The sequence below is a fragment of the Pinus tabuliformis genome, chromosome 6 (assembly GCF_031772625.1).
Source record: "Pinus tabuliformis cultivar Carrire ecotype Pingquan chromosome 6, CPIR1, whole genome shotgun sequence".
NCBI lineage: Eukaryota > Viridiplantae > Streptophyta > Pinopsida > Pinales > Pinaceae > Pinus > Pinus tabuliformis.
Genome location: NC_142292.1, coordinates 1,080,154,083 through 1,080,173,674, shown reverse-complemented (window position 1 = coordinate 1,080,173,674; position 19,592 = coordinate 1,080,154,083). Strand labels below are relative to the sequence as shown.

At 36.1% G+C, this 19,592-nt stretch overlaps 1 pseudogene; it reads right to left on the bottom strand.

Annotated features, from left to right (window-relative positions):
* Nucleotides 1–3,942: 3,942 nt before the first annotated feature.
* LOC149262658 (uncharacterized) overlaps nucleotides 3,943–19,592 on the bottom strand; it is a 33,931-nt pseudogene continuing 18,281 nt past the window's right edge.

The window sequence follows — 19,592 nt, the reverse complement described above, 5'->3', positions numbered from 1 at the left end:
AAACCCCATATGAGCTCTAGTATGGTAGACCTGCTACAATCAAGCATTTCAAAGTGTTTGGAAGCAAGTGTTATATCAAGAAAAATGATAAAAAAATTGGTAAGTTTGATGCAATAGTGATGAAGAAATTTTTCTTGAATACTCTCAGAATAGTAAGGGCTATAGATGCTATAATAAGAATAGAAGAAAACTAATTGATTGCATAGATGTTAAAGTTGACAAGCACATTGAATGTGAAGACAAAAAACCAACAAATGTTAGTACTAATGATCCAGTCAACAATGCAAAGGAGGTTGATGAACCATTTATAGATGAAGATATTGAAGAACCCTTCAGTCCACAATCTAAAGATCTCACAATGTATGTGCAAAAAAACCACCCAGCAAACCAAATTGTTGGTGACTTGAATACAGGTGTTTAGAAAAGAAGAATTAGAGAAATTTTGAGGTGTAAAATGGGCCCCCTAAGGAATATTATAAAATAATAGTGGAAATAATAAAATAAGATTAGATTACCTCATCAAAGTTTGGAGGGAAAAATGAAAAACTACTTTTTCAACTCATATTTTCAACTTAACTCCCTATGGTTTTACTCAAATTTCGAGCAGGAGCACTCATTGGATGCATAATTTAATATTGCATCCAAGGAGTACCTATGTTGAATATTTTCGATCAATTCTACTACAAAAAATGTGAAATACAAGAAAAAACATGATTGCAATCACTTTTTTCATGTATTTCACTTTTTTCGTGTAGTAGGGTCCATCGAAAGTATGCAACATGGGTACTCATTGCATGAAAAAATAAATTTCACATCCAATGAGTGCTCCTACTTGAAATTTGAGTAAAAGTGTAGGGAGATAAGTTGAAAATATGTGTTGAAAAAGTAGTTTTTTTATTTTTATTTTATTTTATCGTTTTACCAAGTTTACTCCAAAAATGGTGAATCATACCCCATGGTTGACATCATCATATTGAATCCTATTGGTTCTTATAAAGTTGTTGTACATTTTTGTTTTGAGGCCCATTTTTACCTCAAAATTTCTCTAATGAAGGGTAATTAACTCCCTTACTGAAGCGTATGTAGCTTTGTTTTCAATGATGGAATCAAATGATTTTTCTTAAGGTAGCCAAGATGACAATTGTTTAAAAGCCATGAATGAAGAGCTTGATCAAATTGAGAAAAAACATACACGGGAGCTTGTTCCAAGAGTAGTAGATAATAATGTTATTGGCACAAAGTGGGTCTCCATGAACAAATTGAATGAAAATGGTGAATATGTAACAAAGCAATTTTAGTTTGTTTGAAATACTTAGAGGGGGGTGAAACAATATTTCACTTCAATTAGTTAATTTTTATTTTTTAGATAATTAATTAAAATTAGCTTTAGATCAAACATAAATCAACATTACAACACCATTCTACTACAATGCATAATATCAAAGATAGTACATACAAGATTTTAGGTGGAAACCTTTTCGGGAGAAAAACCACCAAACACTTCTTAATACAAGTCTTTAAATATTACATTGATAGGAAGCTCAAACTTCCAATATTCTCCAACTATAATAGGAAGGAGGCTCCAAACCCATGATTTATCATTTCCAACTGAAAGGATGCTCCAACACCCTAATTTACCATCTCCAACTAGAAGGATTCTCTAACACCCTGGTTTACCAACTCCAACTAAAAATATGTTCCAATGCCCTAGCTTTATTAGCTCTAGCTAAAAGGATGCTCCAACACCCTGCATAGGCTTCAACCTACCCTAGCATGACCCTACCTCCCTAAAGCATTCTCGGGGTGCAACTTGAAGGAGACTCCACTCTCCGCCTTGCACCACCTTGCCACCCTGCTCGGCAATCCGAACTTTAATTAATCAAAATGGACCATGGTTCACAATTTTCAAATTGGATCCACCTCTACAATAATATAAATTCTGGAACTAAAGCCCTAGCTCAACACTCAACAACATTCTTAGCTCAATGGTACACTTTCACTATCATACCTTGGTAGCATCAATATGTTCTCAAAAATCCATTCTTTAATATGTGGGAATTATTTATAAACACATATCAGTAACCTTTAAAGCAACCTTTAATATTTTGTTCATAATTAGCAACAAACCCTAACTACTACAACTCAGGAAGAAACCCTAGAAACAACATATTACAAATCTGTTTATGTAATTGCAACATTGATTAATAAAACAACCAATTTGATTTTATTCTTCTGCTCAGGAATGCATGTCTCTATCATAACTATCAACAATAACATAAGTTTACATTATAAAAATACACAGTTCCCTTTCTTAACAACCCATACTCACTTACATGGTATTCTCTTACAAATTCTATCTGAACAAGGCTCAATATCTATATCATCATACAAACTCCATCATACAAATGTTGTCACAACCCTAACAATTTGTCATATGATCACAAATACTCTTGTTTCTTACTAGTGCATCAATCGGAAATGATCAAGGACAAACCATGCAACTTAGATCAAGATAAACATCATTTAAAGGCTCTCTACAATACAACCACTGGTTCATCAACCAACTCTTATCTTAGTATTATTAACCCAATGTATACTCGGCCTTAGCCATGCAACATAAATCCTTGCCATACATATGGATACTCTACAACATATATACAACCACATTTTTTAACAAATGAAACTATAGGGTAAATCAACCTAATCATATGGATAGAGGCCCATGTTTCATCATGCCAGGTGTTTTTGAGATTGACATCATACTCCAAAGAAATCAAGCTCATTAGTACAAAGAGTCTGGTCCATGCATTAATTAGAGATCATGGATATTCTATGGAAGATTATATATAGGAGGATAAATATGTTATTACCAACAATAATCTTAGACCAAAATTTTTCAGTTACCAAATACAGAAATTCCAACCTTTGTGAATTGAACAATTTTAATTTTGAAAGATGAATATGATCATGCAATTTTTCCTACCTATCTGGTTCATAAAGCAAAAGAGTGAATGGATCTAGAATAAGAACCTGAATTTGAATGACTCTTTCATTCACTCATTGAATCCCATCCTCTTATTCTGATTCGATGCAAAGAGTATTTAATTTTGATCCGATGCAAAGAATAACTGATAAGATGGATGCAAGCATATACCAATTGTTGGAACTCACATTAGGGGAATTTTGAGGTCTAAAATGGGCCTCCTAAGGAAGTTATAAAATAATAGTGGAAATAATAAAATAATATTAGATTACATCATCAAATTTTAGAGGGAAATAAGAAAAAACTATTTTTTCAACTCGTATTTTCAACTTATCTCCCTATGGTTTTACTCAAATTTTGAGCGCCAACACTCATCGGATGCAGAATTTGATTCCTCATCCAAGGAGTACCCATGTTGCATACTTTCAATAGACCCTGCTACACGAAAATGAAAAATATAAGAAAAGCGTGAATGCAATCATGTTTTTTCATGTATTTATCATTTTTTGTGTAGCAAGGTCCATCGAAAGTATGCAACATGGGTACTTGAAAGAGGAATTAATTTTTTCATCCAACGAGTAATCTTGCTCGAAATTGGATTAAAAGCTTAGGGAGATAAGTTGAAAATATGAGTTGAAAAAGTAGTTTTCTTATTTTTTAATATTTTTACTTTTTTACTCCAAAAATGGTGAATCATCCCCCATGGTTGACACCATCATCTTCAATCCTATTGGTTCTTATAAAGTTTAATTTGTTTGTACACTTTTCTTTGGAGGCCCATTTTAGACCTCAAAATTCCCCTAATGATCGACACAAAAGTCGAATCCAAACCGCATTTGGTTATTCCTTGTACAAAAGAATCCAATCCATCTTTAGTGTTGGAATATATCAACCATACACAAGACACAAAGAATTTGTTACACGGTGGGTTTTGAAGACTATTCTGAATCTAATTTAATTTAATTTGTTGGCGATTTTTCTAGTTCTTGGATAAATTTCTTCAAATGTTGGAGTACTTAGGGTACAATTCAAGGTTGCAATGACCACCTCCATTGATCCACAAAGGTTCATACCATTCTGGATATAACTTGTATAGAGCCTTTCCATGTGACATATTGACTATATCATTGTCTGTTCCATGTATAACAAGTATTGGTCATTTCACATGTTGAATCTTGTTAACATTTTTTTATATATCAAACTAAAATGTAAGTTTAACTCCAATGAGCAAACATCATCTAGATAGTATATCACTGTAAATAATAACACCCCTCAACCATGGTAAGTGGGTTGTCAAGTGTAATGTGGGTCTACTCCCAATAGACTGCCCATATAAAATCAAATGCTTGTGTCCAAATCCATACTGCCTCTCTAGACATTCATGAACCACTTATATGTCTGTGTACGTGTGATGCTCAGTAGGCTCATTGGTTGAAGCTCCATATCCTAAATAATCATACCACAAATAGGTGAAATTAGTCTCAAATACACTACTTTTCTCCTCAGAAACTACCCCACCACAAAGGTTGAGTTATGTCAACACTCTAGCCACAAAAGGAGTCCAAATACACAATTTGCATTTAAGAATTTTCCCACAGTATCAATGATGTAAGCTCAAAAATACCATTCAAATAGGCCTCAGGAGATGTGCCTCAGGGCCTGTACATTGTTATTAGATTACATCCTTAGAAATTTTTGAATATACCCACAAAGTAATCTCAAACAAATGCACAAAATATGTGTTGTAGATAGTCGCAAAGATCTGTCATGAACCCAACGAAAAGCCAACAAGAAAATACAAAAATACAAGCCCAAAACTTCTCAAAAAATTTGACCTTCCCTTTAGCTGTGTGTGACTACTCTAAGATGCAGAGGAATCATGAATAAAATATGCGTTGATTATATATCATTTGAGGGTAGGTGGGTTGTGCTATTATATTCATTATAGAGGCTTCTAGGAGGGGCCGACATGACCTAATTTCCAAATAGCTAACCTACAAACGAATTTGAATTTTGAATTTCAAAATGAAATTTTGGAGCCATAAACCCAATAGTCATTAAGGCTGAATTTAATTCAAATTTTTTTGGTTAATTTACCCTTCATAAAATCTCTTTTGTAATTTGACTTTGACTAGGATAGGCCCATCAAAATTTTAAGTTAATTTTCTTGAATGAAGAAAAAATATTAATAACCAACCAACAAGTTGTCCTTATCATCTTGTTGTGGGGCTTCTTGACCAAAACTTCAAAGCTTCAACATTTAACAACCATATCTCCTCAACCATGAGGAGTTATGAGTCATGCCACATATTGTTGGAATAATAATGACAAGAAGAATCAAACAAAGATGGTATTGACAATAAAAACATTGATTTTCCCATCCAAATTATCCACTGAAGGCGAGACATCATGAACATATTATTGTACCAAGACTTATTGACCAATTGATCTTCCAATTTATGCAATTTAAAGGAAAATATTAATAGTTTTCAAAGATGACGTTGGAATCAATGAAAAAACCATTCAAAAATCTTCCCTTTTGTCATAGATGGAAACACACATACTCCCCCTGACTCCAAGTTCTGATCTTCCTTTCCTGTTTTCTCTCTCTCTCTTTGACATTAATGACAAAGGGTTACTCCCCCTAAAAAAATATCTTCCTCTGACGCTTCTCTGGACCCTTAACCTGCTATGCCTTATGTTGTTCCCTGGAGACAATCTCTGGATGTAGGAGGTCAGTGCTCAAGACATTCACAAAGATCTTGAGAAAATAATTAATAATTGTTCGAAGCAAGCTCATAATGCATGCAATGATTACTCTAGTTCAGAAACTCGTGATATTTAACTAGTATGACCAACATTTTGAGGGATAAATTATGGAAAGAGGAAGGATGAAAAGAAATAAGGTTTAATAACTTAGGCAATCAACAATATAAGTTTTAGCCATGTAGAAAGAATAATGAAATGTGAAAGAAATAGTGAATGTGGATGAATTTCAGAAATGGGTGGAGCGCTCATTAAGGTGTTTAAGTTAATATTGTAGGTACCATTGTGAATCTACAATTTCTCTTACGTTAATATGCTCCTAAATTACATACATACCATTAAAAGAAAAACACAAGATGGAATTCTAAGAGTGTAAAGAAAACAAAATACAACATGAACTGCAATTCACTCGGAATCTAGAATCAAACTGATAATTTATTCATGGGTTTCTAAGAGGTTTCATCATTATAAGGTCGTCAAATTCCTGACGTCTAAACCCTTACAAAATGTTGATTTCAAATTTTATTTCCTTCCAGAATTCACTATTTTTAATGAGTTACATAAATGATTTTTGAAACAGTTATAAAACTATTCCCTTTTTAACTATTAAAAAAACATTTAAAATATAATGAGTTATTTAAAACAACTCATATAATAAAGTTTTAATAAACGCTTTTATAAAATGGATCCCACCCCTTTAAAAACATATATCCTATAAAATTTATATTTCAGCCATTTTTAAAATCATTACAACATGTGCCATGACTTTTAAATGTGATTTTGACCTTACAAACAAAACATGTATTAAATAAAATTTAATATGAAGTGATGGGTCTTGTGGGCTAGCTTCAATCATGCACTTGGAAATTTGTCAAAATTGGAAATTACTTTGTGACAACCCCTGTGGCAGTTTTGGAAAATGTAGGGGTTGTCGCAATCAATCCCAATCGTTGATTTTTTATCAACAAATTGTAATTCCATCGTTGCAACAAATCCCCTCCGCTTAAACTTCAACAGGAAAGACCCTTCACAAACCGTTCGATCTAGACATCAAAGAACATAGGCTCTAAGACTTGTAGGATTTTGTCAAGAGTTTTTTTTTACTTGCATGTAGCTCCTTGTTCCCATTTGGTTGCCTCTAACATTGAATTCTAAATCAAAGTTTCATTCTGAGCTATTCTTTCTTCAAAATGAAACTTTTAAAGAGGTGCACTACAATCCATATGCCATCTTGGATGTGATCTAAGTCTTTTCACAAAAATAGCTACAACTCTTTCTTCAATGACCAAGGATTTCATAGTACAAGCCACAACACCTTTATCAAAGTGCTCTCAAACTGGATTGAAATTGAAGAACTTCCATGTCATCCCGATTTGCATGATTTTCATAAGGAAATACTACCATCAAATACTAGAAGAAAAAATAATGATGCATGACACTATGTCCTCAATTGGATAATTGAACTATGTCAATGCCCTTTCTTTGTTCACATGAGGAATCTACTAAAACCTACCCACGACTACGCTTTTTAGTGTAGTAACTTGAAGGAGAAACATTCTCCTTCAAGCCATCCATGGAGAATGACAAGGATAACATTCTCCTTCAAGTCGTCCTATTATCTCCGTTCAACCTGAGCATTCTGTCACCTATCCATCTGGCCTCTTTGTCATTTGTTATCCCTGTCATTCTTGTCACCTTTTCCATTTTTATTATCCGTTACCTGTCATCTTCTGCATTAATGAATCTTCTCATAGGGTTACAAATATTCATTGTCTTATTTCCTTAAGTCTCTTCGAACTATCTAAATTTTGCTTGCTTCATTCTCCTCTGCAAATCTGATCCAGGTGGATGTTGGTGGCCACCCACCTATCCCATTTGGACCCCCACAACTGTCTCTTTTAGTCTTTTCAATTTCCTAAATTGTAGCACAGTTTACTATTTTTAGCAGTTTTTCGGGTCCTAAACTTCCGGAGCTGTTTTGAGGCCCTAAACGACGTTTTTTGGGAAATCTCGGGATAGGTCTTTCTAATGAGCTATAGAACGCGTCAAACGGAGATCGTATGCCAAAGTTACGACCCCGGGAAATTGATGTAACAATTTACCCAAACGGGGCCCACAATTTGGCGTTTCATCTTCTAGGGTTAGGTTGTGGAATGTTAAGGGTTTTCCATTGTTTCTCAACAATAAATAGGCCTTCGAGCCTCATTGTAACACAGTTCGGAACAGTTCAGAGGCATGTAGCCACCACATCTCTTCTCAGAGATAAGCTACCATCGCCCTAGCTGGTTTATCTCCATTTCTGGTTGTAAGCATATTTCAGTTTCTCCATTAATGAAATGAAGTATTATTTCCACTGCATCTTTGTATTTATGGTTATCGCATCTATGTATTTATGGTTATCTCTGTAATCTATTGCGTTCCTATCTAAATCCGGATCAGTGGTATCAGAGCCATCTACTTTTTCTCTGTTTTTCTTTGTATGTCCCCAACGAGGTCAGGATATAAGGAGTTAGGGCTTGAACTGGTCAAACCCTTGCAAGACCAGCCTTGAAAATCCCGATGGCCTCCCATGGCGGATGAGAAGAAAGACGAGGGAGCAGGAGATCCTATCAAAATCATGCTTGAAGAAGCCCTCGAGCGGCAAAGGAACGCAATGATGGATAGCTTTGCACAGATCCTTCAGCGACTACCCAGAAGCGACGGATCGGCTTCCAGCAACTACTCTGGAAATGTCACGCCCTTTAAGGTACAACTTAATTTTGAAATCCCCATATTTGAGGGTCAGATAGACGCAGATGCCATAGATAAATGGTTAAATATGCTGGAGGGTTATTTTTCTGTTCATGAATTTTCAAGTCGGGAAAAGATTGTTTTCGCTCTTCTCAAAGCAGCCCCCCACGTCAAGGACTGGTGGGAAACCTACTGTGAGCAGAAGGATGAAAATACCGGCTCACTATTTTCAGCCGCACCCACCTAGAATTCATTCTGGGATGCCATCAAGGAGCAGTACTACCCTGTCAGAAGCTATGAGGATGAATACATAAAATGGACCACGCTGCGGCAGGGAAGGGACCAAGACATGCCGTAGTTCACCATTCTTTTCCATACCCTTCGCACAAAGTTGGGTATCAAGGATACGGAGCAACATTTGATACTCAAATACCGGGGCTGCCTGCACACATACATCCAAGAAGAGATGGTGTTCTTGAACATCTCCTCGCTCGACACGGCGTACTGATACACTGTCAAAATCGAGCAAAAGTTCAAACAGAAGAAACGAGACTTTGGACCTGCAAATCCGAAGCCCAAAGGACAAAGCCAAGGCGGGGTAATCCAAGACAACCTGTCGAAGCCGCAAGAAAAGAACAACACCATGAAGTTGAAGAAGGACACAGGGAAGTGGTGTGAGTTCCATAAGAGTCCCACTCATAACACAAGTGAGTGTCGGACCAAGCAGTCACTGGTGGCGGAGCTGAAGGCTTCCGAATCAGATGCATGTTCCGACCCTGAGCCAGAACCCGACAAGGGGAATGGAAAAGGGAAACAGATCATTGATGCAAATCCTAGCACCACTATTGCCACCGCCAAGATCCAGAAAGATGAGCTCAAAAATCCAGAGGAAGGGGAGCGTCTTTTCCACTCACAGATGTGGGTAAAGGGTTCGCCGCTACAATTCGTTGTCGATAGTGGCAACCAAAAGAACCTTGTTTCAGCAGAGGTCGTGAAGCGATTGGGCCTACCAACTACACCACACCCGCAGCCATACAGTATCGGGTGGCTTCATGAAGGAAGAGATCTCAAATTTCGCCAGCAGTGTCACCTTCCCTACAGCATCAAACCATTCACAGACGAGGTATTGTGTGATGTTACACCTCTGGATGTTTGTGATGTATTATTAGGCCAGCCATACTTGTGGAAGCGACATGCTGTGTATGAGTCAAGGCCTCGTGCTGCCATTATTTCTTTGAATAATTCATTATACAGGATACCAGAGGTAGCCCCACCTATTGACACCTCTTTGATCACTACTAAGAAAGGCAACAAGCTCATCTCCCAGACTAGGAAATTCATCTGTATGGTTCACTCCCAAAGTAAGGGGAAGATCATTGCTACATCCATGACCCCTGCAAAGGGTCCCTCTACGCAGCAGCAGCAAAGGAATACAGTCATGACAGAACATAGGAACAACTTCTCCTCACCCACAGGGGTACCACACAAGCTTCAAGTGGGCGACAAAGTTTGGTTACATCTGCAGAGAGAACGCCTTACCAGAACCCATCAGAAGCTCAGACCAATCCGACATGGTCCTTACAACAGTACCAAGGCTGTGGGAAATAATGATTTTGAGCACATCATTCCTCCATTCCTTCGCTTGCACCGAGTGTTCAATGTGGACCATCGTCGACCATGCTTCCCACCATTTCTGGACACATCAAAGATTGCAGGACAAGTTCAGCAGATGGAGGAACTCAACGCAATGGGGACCATTGCTTCCTAAGGGGGGAGGAATGATCCAGGTGGATGTTGGTGGCCACCCACCTATCCCATTTGGACCCCCACAATTGTCTCTTTTAGTCTTTTCAATTTCCTAAATTGTAGCACAGTTTACTATTTTTAGCAGTTTTTCGGGTCCTAAACTTTCGGAGCTGTTTTGAGACCCTAAACGATGTTTTTTGGGAAATCTCGGGGCAACATGGGTGCATGGACCGATGTTGCCCTACCCAAAGTTGTAGTGCTCGGATAGATCTTTATAACGAGCTATCGAACACTTCAAACGGAGATCGTATGCCAAAGTTACGACCCCGGGAAATTGATGTAACAATTTACCCAAACGGGGCCCACAATTTGGCGTTTCATCTTCTAGGGTTAGGTTTTGGAATGTTAAGGGTTTTCCATTGTTTCTCAACAATAAATAGGCCTTCGAGACTCATTGTAACATAGTTCGGAACAGTTCAGAGGCATGTAGCCGCCACATCTCTTCTTAGAGATAAGCTACCATCGCCCTAGCTGGTTTATCTCCATTTCTGGTTGTAAGCATATTTCAGTTTCTCCATTAATGAAATGAAGTATTCTTTCCGCTGCATCTCTGTATTTATGGTTATTGCATCTATGTATTTATGGTTATCTCTGTAATCTATTGCGTTCCTATCTAAATCCGGATCAAAATCTTTTTCTGCAAATTCTCTTCTGCATACGTTATGGTGTTTTTAGCCAGTTCTTTTTTGCATATCATGTTTGGATGTTGCATTTCATTTATATTTTATTTTCATTGGATTATTTTTTCATGAAGTCAATGCCTCTTATGGAGATATATAATGATCTCTCTTGTGAAAGAGATATAAATTTTAATGTGTTATATCTTTACAAAATAACTCAGAAGTTGTTTATGTGAATATGAGTGGATGGGAGCTTAGGCCCCATATGAGACTAGTTTAATTAATTCACATGTAAGGTGCCAAAGAAAAGCTTCTATCATCAAAGGTTGTCTTCAACTAGTATAATTGATCTCTGTGTAAGGAATTTAGATTGAGATAATCATTATTTTTTCTTCCAACATATTTTTAGTTCATTGAAATGCTTCTTGTTTTGGTAATAACTTTGGATTCTTCGTTTGCTTATGAAAATAATTCTTTCTATAAGAACCATTCTCCTAATTTCCTAGGATATCCTTCTCCTAATTTCCCAGGATATTTTTTCACTGTTGTTCATCTGCCTTGCCCATTGGTAGAATTCCTGCAATAGATTAGAGTTTAACACCCCCCCCCACCCCCCATTCTTTTTAAGAATTAGATTGAGAATTTATGCTGAACACATCTAGCATCTTAATCACGCTAGTGAACTTGTCCATATGTTCTATCATAGAAAATCCTACAAGCTAACACAATTGTGATCCACTTGAAGCCCACTCCAATACCTTGCCACAGATAGTGTCTTTATACCCACATGGCATCAGAATATTAGTCTTTGTGTCACCTACAAAGAAACATAATAGATGCTACATGTCATAATAGATCCTACATGTCACTGGAGGACCTGGCCTAGATATCAAATTGATCATTCCAATAAATCCCATAAATCTAAGCATTCAAAAGCTAACTTTTTCTTGAAGCATAATAAATAAGATTAAACAAGATTCTTTCTTTCAAGTACACATTGATCATCAAGTCCACGTTCAAGGTGAAGTTATTTTACTAAATTTTGTCTCAAGGATGCTCTATATTCCCCAATGAAATTGTTACTTATTTATTTTCCCAACTTCTCAACTAACAAATGCTTGAGTGCAAAGATAATATATTATTTTATGTACAAATGCTTGTGTGTAGAGATATTTCATTTTCTTCTTCTTCTTCAATATGGGCCAAGCACTTATTAAATGGAGTAGTGGCATGGTCAAGGAGGATAAACTAACTCATTTCATTAATGGGACTACTCTCCCCCTTAGATGTTTCTCCCGTAAAATTCATTGAATTCATATTTTTCTTTCTTGATCAGCTCCCCCTAAGGCCATGGTGGGTTCATTTAGTCACTGAAGTCACTAGATGCTCATTTTTCTTCCTCTTCCACACTTTAGTGGGTTGATTTCTTTTGTCCACATTTCTTTTTGACTTATTGCTTGATATGATTTGATTGGTTTCCATCATATGTGTAGAGTTATTTAGGGTACTTAACAACTTGCATACTTTGGTTTTGTGGAAAAGATTTTTACATATATAACACCTTATATGACCAAGAAACAAAGGAAATGATGTGTATTTTCTTGAGTCATTTCTACTTTTTTTTACATACACTTTGCATTCAATAACTTTATGTCCAAATCCATTTCATTGATAACAATAAACATAGAAAGAGTTTGTGTTTCTAGTTGCTCATGGTCTCCTTTGTTTGGTTGTTGGATAATATCTTCTTAGTTGTTGCATATTTTGCTGCATAGTATTGATTTGGTTGCTCTTACATTCTAGTGTTATATGTCTCCATTCATGGCAAGAAAAAGACTCGATATATTTCAAGAGAGCAAAGAACCTCCTTTGAGATCTTCCAAATTTGTTGAGCTTCTCTTGATTCTGCTGGTTACCTTTGTTTTCAATCATGTTACTAATGGCTTTTTGTACATGTATTCTGGGAGTTTTTTTATCTTCTTTATTGGTTGTCTTTGAGCTATTGGTCTTCTCTTCTAAGTTATTCTTGGAGGAATTTTTTTCTTCTAACTCTTCAAGCAATCTTCTCTTTTCATCTAATTCATTATTTGTTGAGACAAATTAAGCTTCTAATCTTTTATCATGTACTTCTTCTAAGCTCCTTGCCTCTTCAAGTTGTGTCTTCAGGCTGACGATTTCTTCCTTCTACTCATGTTCTCTTTCATCACATATCTGCACAAGTTTCTTCACGTCTTTGTTTTCATTCCTCGGTCTATCTATTTCGGTTAGAGCTGAATCACATTCGATTCCTTCCTTAGCTAACTTTTCATATGTCTTTTCTTTATTAGAATCAGTTACTTTTGCATAATAGGTCTCATTTAATTGAACATTTTCCTTTTGAAATGAATTTTTCTTCTTCCTCTTTCTCTTCTCTTTTTCCATATTGCTACCACCAGTATCTCCTTCATACATGGGATTTGATCTTTCCCAATTTCTTTTGCAGAATTTAAATTTATCATTGTCTCAATATCCTTATTGTGAAGGTTATTATACATTACACATTTTTCCTGAGAATTCCATTGTTTTTCTTTCTTAGAGGAGTAGTCCTTACAATAACCTTTTCATATTAGCTTCCATACACTAGGTCCATAAGCTATCAATTCTGATTTTACGTCATCTCTCCATTCATGAAAGCTTGTTATACTAAGCATGAGTGCACTTTGATATTCCATGACTAAACCAGATCTATATTCAAGATGTTAGGCTTGCATAAAAGGAACCTTCTCTGATACCAATTGATCAAAAATTGATTAAACTTGGGTGGGGGGGATTCAGTTTAGTACATTCAAGGAAATTAATATTATTTTATTTTAACTGATTAATTGAAACATTAAGTGAGAAGTTCAACACATAATGACCAACATATTTAATATGCGAACAATAAATAATAAGTAAACCCAAACATCACATCAACACATAATAGCAACACATATGGACACCATATATAAGTGGAAACCCATAATGGGAGAAAACCACAACTTTGTTATTATTGTGATGTAAAGGTAAGCTCCTACTCCCTTATTACATCTGATTTGTTGTAGGCTCCAACCTATAGGAGGCTTCTACCTCAATTTTTTTGCAAGCTACAACATGCAAGGAAGCTCCAAATCCCATATATTTTCCACAGGCTACAACCCACAAGAGGATCTTACCTCAACAATCTCCAACCTTTTATTTATCAAGCTACAACTTGAAGGGAGACTACAATCCCTTGATACATAAATAAAAACAATGTGTTGGTTACCTGGTCTATAAATATACATACCTTCATCTTTTTTCCTAATTATTATTCTCCTCAAATATACTTCACCTTTGCTCTATATGTGTGTCGGGTAATTAATGAAGAGCACCTCAATCAACTCTCACATTCTCTAAATCTGTAACCATTCACCTCTCCAAACTCACACACATTTAGAAGTGAACTTTGATGGTTGTTAGTATTCCACACACACGAATTTGAAATTAAAAAACTCATCTCTTTGTATTCCAAAGGTAACTCTTCAATTCCAAAATTTTTTGAACTCTTGAATATTAAAATACATAAACGAAATTTCATCATATCCAAATTTCATGTCAATAAGATAAATTTAAACATATTCAATTAGCATGCATTAATATAGCCTTGCATTCATATTCAAATAACCTTGCACCACAATATTCTTCATGTCTCTGCCTTTGTCTTCCATCAAAACAATATTCTTGCATCACAACATCTCAATCATCATATGCATACATGCTTGCCATTAGCCACTATTCCATATGCACACAATCAACCTCACTAATCAACACCAATAAACATATGTGAGCATAAATAACCTTTCACCAAAACCCTTTGCAACATAAAAACCATATGAAATAAAACTTTAATAGTCTTTTCTCTGAGGCATAACAATCCCTGCATCAAAGCAAGGATGCCATCAACAATACCTATTCAACTGTGCATATGTAATTACATCAACCTTCAAATAAGCCTACAAAACAAATCTCTAATTCCATATGAAAAGACACATTATCCTTCAAATCATCTTGCGAAACATATCTCCAATGCCATATAAAAGACACATAGAACATATGCAATCCTAAAAAATCCACTCTCCAATGTCTTGCTGCTCGCAAGAGTAGACCAAATTTATGTTAAGTAAGCATTACGACAAGCATGGATTCCTTGCATTGTACCTCTTCACATAGAGCTTTGATGCATAATGCATCTCAAAAAACTACAAGCATCAAACATACCTTATTATTGTTATTTTGCCTTACATCACACCAATTTATTGCAAGTGTAATGCATTAACATTTCTCATCATGAGCTTATCCAACTAAAAAATATTACGTATGATCCTTTACATACCTTTGTTGATCAACACAATGCCATTGTAACAACCCTAGTTAAAAATTCATGTAAAAAATTATAACACCATGGTTGATGGGACATGTATTCCAAGCTAAATGGTGGGCAAGACATCCTAGTGTGGGTATTCATTCAATTTATTATGGCTAAGGAAATTGGCAAAGGCAATGGAAAAGGATTTGGAAAGGAAAAATGGAAATTTTGGCACATTTATTTATGAAAATAATGGAAATTAGGAGAAAAGGAAGGTGAAAGGTCACATGTTGCATGTGAGGAGGAAATTGAAGGAAAATAATGGAAAATGAAGAAAATAGAGGCCTCATTAATAAAAAGGCTTATGAAGATCAGCTAGAAAGCTTTTTCTCAGCTTTTGCATTGGATTAAGAAAGACAAAGAAGGCAAGAGGAAGGAAGGAGCAAGAAAGGAAGAGCAAGATCAAGATAAAAATATTCTTTGCAGGTATTGATTTGCATGTGTGTGTTTCCTTGATATATTTTGCATGCATGGTATTGCATGTGGTTCTTTTGTTGTTATGGAATGGGTTTTTCCAGGTGTGATAGTGTTTTCAACCTATCCTTTCCATTTCCGGATAGCCTTGATGAGATGGGTTCTCATACTTCATTTGAGATGGATTTCCAGATGGATTCAAAGCTGAGGGAGGTAGATCTCCAAAATGAAAAACACATGGCCTACTGGTCCCTGATCTGAATTTTGGATCACGATAAAGCCACTGGCCTAGTAACCCCTGAGCCATACTGTGGGTTGCCGTAAATACAAGATTGTGTGCTTTGGTGAGCCTAGGAATCCTTGCAAGTGAATGGAGTGATATACAGTGAAGGCAAGAGGTGGATTGCTATTCGTTGGGCCTAGTAGTCCTGGGATGGGATGTACAGTAAATCCTGGAGAGTGGGTCTTAATCTAGGGCCTAGTAATCATTAGATTAGACTATGGATTATGGTCAAGCCTAAGAGACTAGGACGCACTAAAATTCCTCATGGTGTAGGTGGAGAACTCTGGTAGCATCCATGCTTGTTTAGTTCTTTTTGGCTGGTTATGAGTCCCACATTCATGCTTGGAATATGACATGGGGGTGATTGGCTGAAGAGAGACTTGGTTCAACCAATCTATGGTTGGGTGGAACGTGGTAGTTCCATCCCCAGTTGGTTTCTACCTTCATTAATGATAAATTTATTCCCTTGGTTTTTCATGTGTAAATGTACTAGTTTATATGTGGATTCTATGGCTGATGTATTCATGGTATTTGTTTTATTATGTTACTCGTTATGAGCATGTATTCTGAAAATGATGATGTATGACTCTCCTCATGTTTCTATTTGTAAATGAATAAACAATGTATCTATGATCTAATAGATGATGGTGTAGCAAATGATATAAGGGAAAAATGCTTCTTAGCGATTCTCAGATAAGCATGAGACCCCTATGCTTAACTATGTTGTTTACACCTGTAGATTGCATTGATACCAAGTGTTTGACAAATGTCATTCTTAGTTGGGGGTGGTCAGGCCTAGTCCCAGAGTTAATTTTTCGTTTATTAGTCTTGTCATCGTGTGTTTAATGGATTCTGAAAGTTACAACAAATTCTAGGTAGTGGCCAAAATTCTGGGCTTCAAAAGTGGCTTAAATTCCACAGACTCTGGCACAGGTATCCTGTAAATAGTTCCTCGACGTAGGCATGTAGGATTATGGGAGCGTCCAAAGCTCTCTGGACGTTGGCATTCCCATAGCATGGGAGCAGAGGTTTAATAGATTAAAAACTTAGTGGGACCCAGGGGCATGATACCTGTGTGGTTGGGATGGCTCCTGGGAGTGTTGTTGTTGATGTGGGAGGTATGTTTGATGTGTTTCCATCGATTCCACTTCCTTAAGGTCACCTAGGAGTTTGAATCATATCATAGTAGCCTCTTGTCACATGTTTACCCCAGTTGGATAGTTACTTAGGTAGATGTGGGAGGAGGGTGTTACAGAGTGGTATCAGAGCATGGTTTACCCCTCGAACTAGATGAGCAATGTGTTGGTCATGCATTCATGTCAGTTGTATATGTGTTCCTTATGCTTGTAGTCCATGTGATTGTTTCACTTGCATGGTGTTGATCATGGTGGTACTGATGTCACTGTGAAGGTTGATGGTGTTGTTATGGGATGTGTCGTCATAAGTGTATGGTTGTATTTGCATTTGTTATGCATGTCCGTGTCTATATGTTGTTATGCATGAATTTTCATGGTGAAGGTTGTTATGCATAAGGTCATTATATGAAATTAAGTCATCATGATGATATTGGTATGTTATAATGCTAATGTGTTGAATGATGCAAATCAGGAGATGTAGATCATCAAAGTGAAGTTACAACGTTGGACCTCAAGGCAAGATCATATCGTCATACATGTTTGTATGTTGGGCATGCAAGTATGTAGGTTAAGGGTTGTCATATGCATTATGGTTATGTGTATGCCTTTCATTGTATTGATGTTATTGTTACATACATGATAGATGCTAGTTGATTAGTGTAGCCATATGCACATGTGTAGAATAGTCATGAATGATAATAACTTGTTATTATATGCATTGTTGTTGTTGTTGTTTTATGTTAGTTAGCTTGATGATTAGGTTATATGTTTTTGATGAGAATGATATATAACTTCTTGTTCTTATATGATAGTTAACTTGATGATTAGGGTTATTACAACTAATATCTTGATGTTATATGTATCCTGCTAAATTGGATTGGCCTATGCATATGGTTAGGGTTATGGTATTCAGGTATGAGTTAATACATTGTGACATTATGTCATACTAATATAGACTGATAGTGCATATGATATTATTATGTATGAATGATAATTGTTTATGATGTGAACATTTTAGTTAGTGACTGTTATGGATATCATGATCTTATTTGTGTTTGAGCTGATGTGTTGTAAAGTTATATCATTCTAACTAGATTGATTTTGCAAACAAGATAGCCTCCCCTGAGATACATTAAGGTATAAGCTTGCTTATGCCATCTACTTTGTGCTTTAATGTTTGATTATGTCATTTATTTGGTGTTCGAGATTTGGTTCCTATTATGTTGTCTATTTGTTGATGAATGTTTGATTAATCTCATGATATGGGTATGTGTTCAAATGATATTGTTTTAAGATGATTGTACTAACACATATGTCTTGAGATAGTTGATGTGTACTTGAGTGTAAGTAGGTGATAGTTGTAGCATTATGTCTAATGACTATGAGTTGACTATGGATTATGACATGATTGTTAGTCTTGGTAAAGGTTGATTTCCAATTGATAGATATGATTGTCTTGATATTTGGAACATGTGGTTGACATGTGTGAGCAGTTGTAGGGAAACATGCTTGGTATTAGCTTGACAAGGTAATAGTTGATGTGTTATATAACTAACAACTAGGTGATGTGACAGTTCATAGTAAGACTCTATTGCAACAAAGTAAAAAGGTAAAAGAAAGGATTTGGGCAAGAATTCCTTTTTCTATGTTTGGGAAACCCTAGTTCCAAACAAATGAGTTCTTTGCATACATGAAGTCTTCTTAACCTTGAATTTGTATGGCATTATAAGGATATGTGTTATATTCATAAATATTTATTTGATAGGTATAACAGTTGGTTCTAGTTATGGCTAAATTCGTCAAAGGATTGGAGTCCCTTGATAGATGGCATGGATGTGTTCAGTGGCAAGAAACGTGTTTGACACAACAAGTTAAGATAACTGGTATATTGCAATGTCTATTTATGCATTTACAATTATGAGTTTATGGCAATATGATGTAGGGGATTGCATGGAAAAGAGACTACCATGAAATTCTAAAGATGGATTGGGTTGAGCTTTCCTTGGAAACCATGGGGATGGAGTCATGGTGTCTATTGCTAGTTTTGTGCTTTCAGTATTTGTGATTTGGTTGCGCTTTATTGCATTTTTGTTATGTCTGGTTCAAGGCATTTCCACTTTGTTTGTGGTGTCATATTATTATTGGTTTTCATGGTTTTCTTCTTGTTTGTGTTTGTTCTTGCCTTTTATGTTTGAGAATCTTGGGAATTGGTTGGGAAAGATGAAAGTTAATGGAGCTCAAGGAGAGCTAAATGAAGCCTAGCAGGTAATGTAAGACCCGAATGAAGCTAAGTGCAAGAGTAAGTGAAGTTGAAGGTCAGAGTATGACAACTAGTTGGATTGGTTGGGTCCATTGGTGTAAATGGATGATGGCAGGACAATCATGGGAAACGTAATCGAGAAAGGTAAGGTGAATGGATTTGAAGCATCAT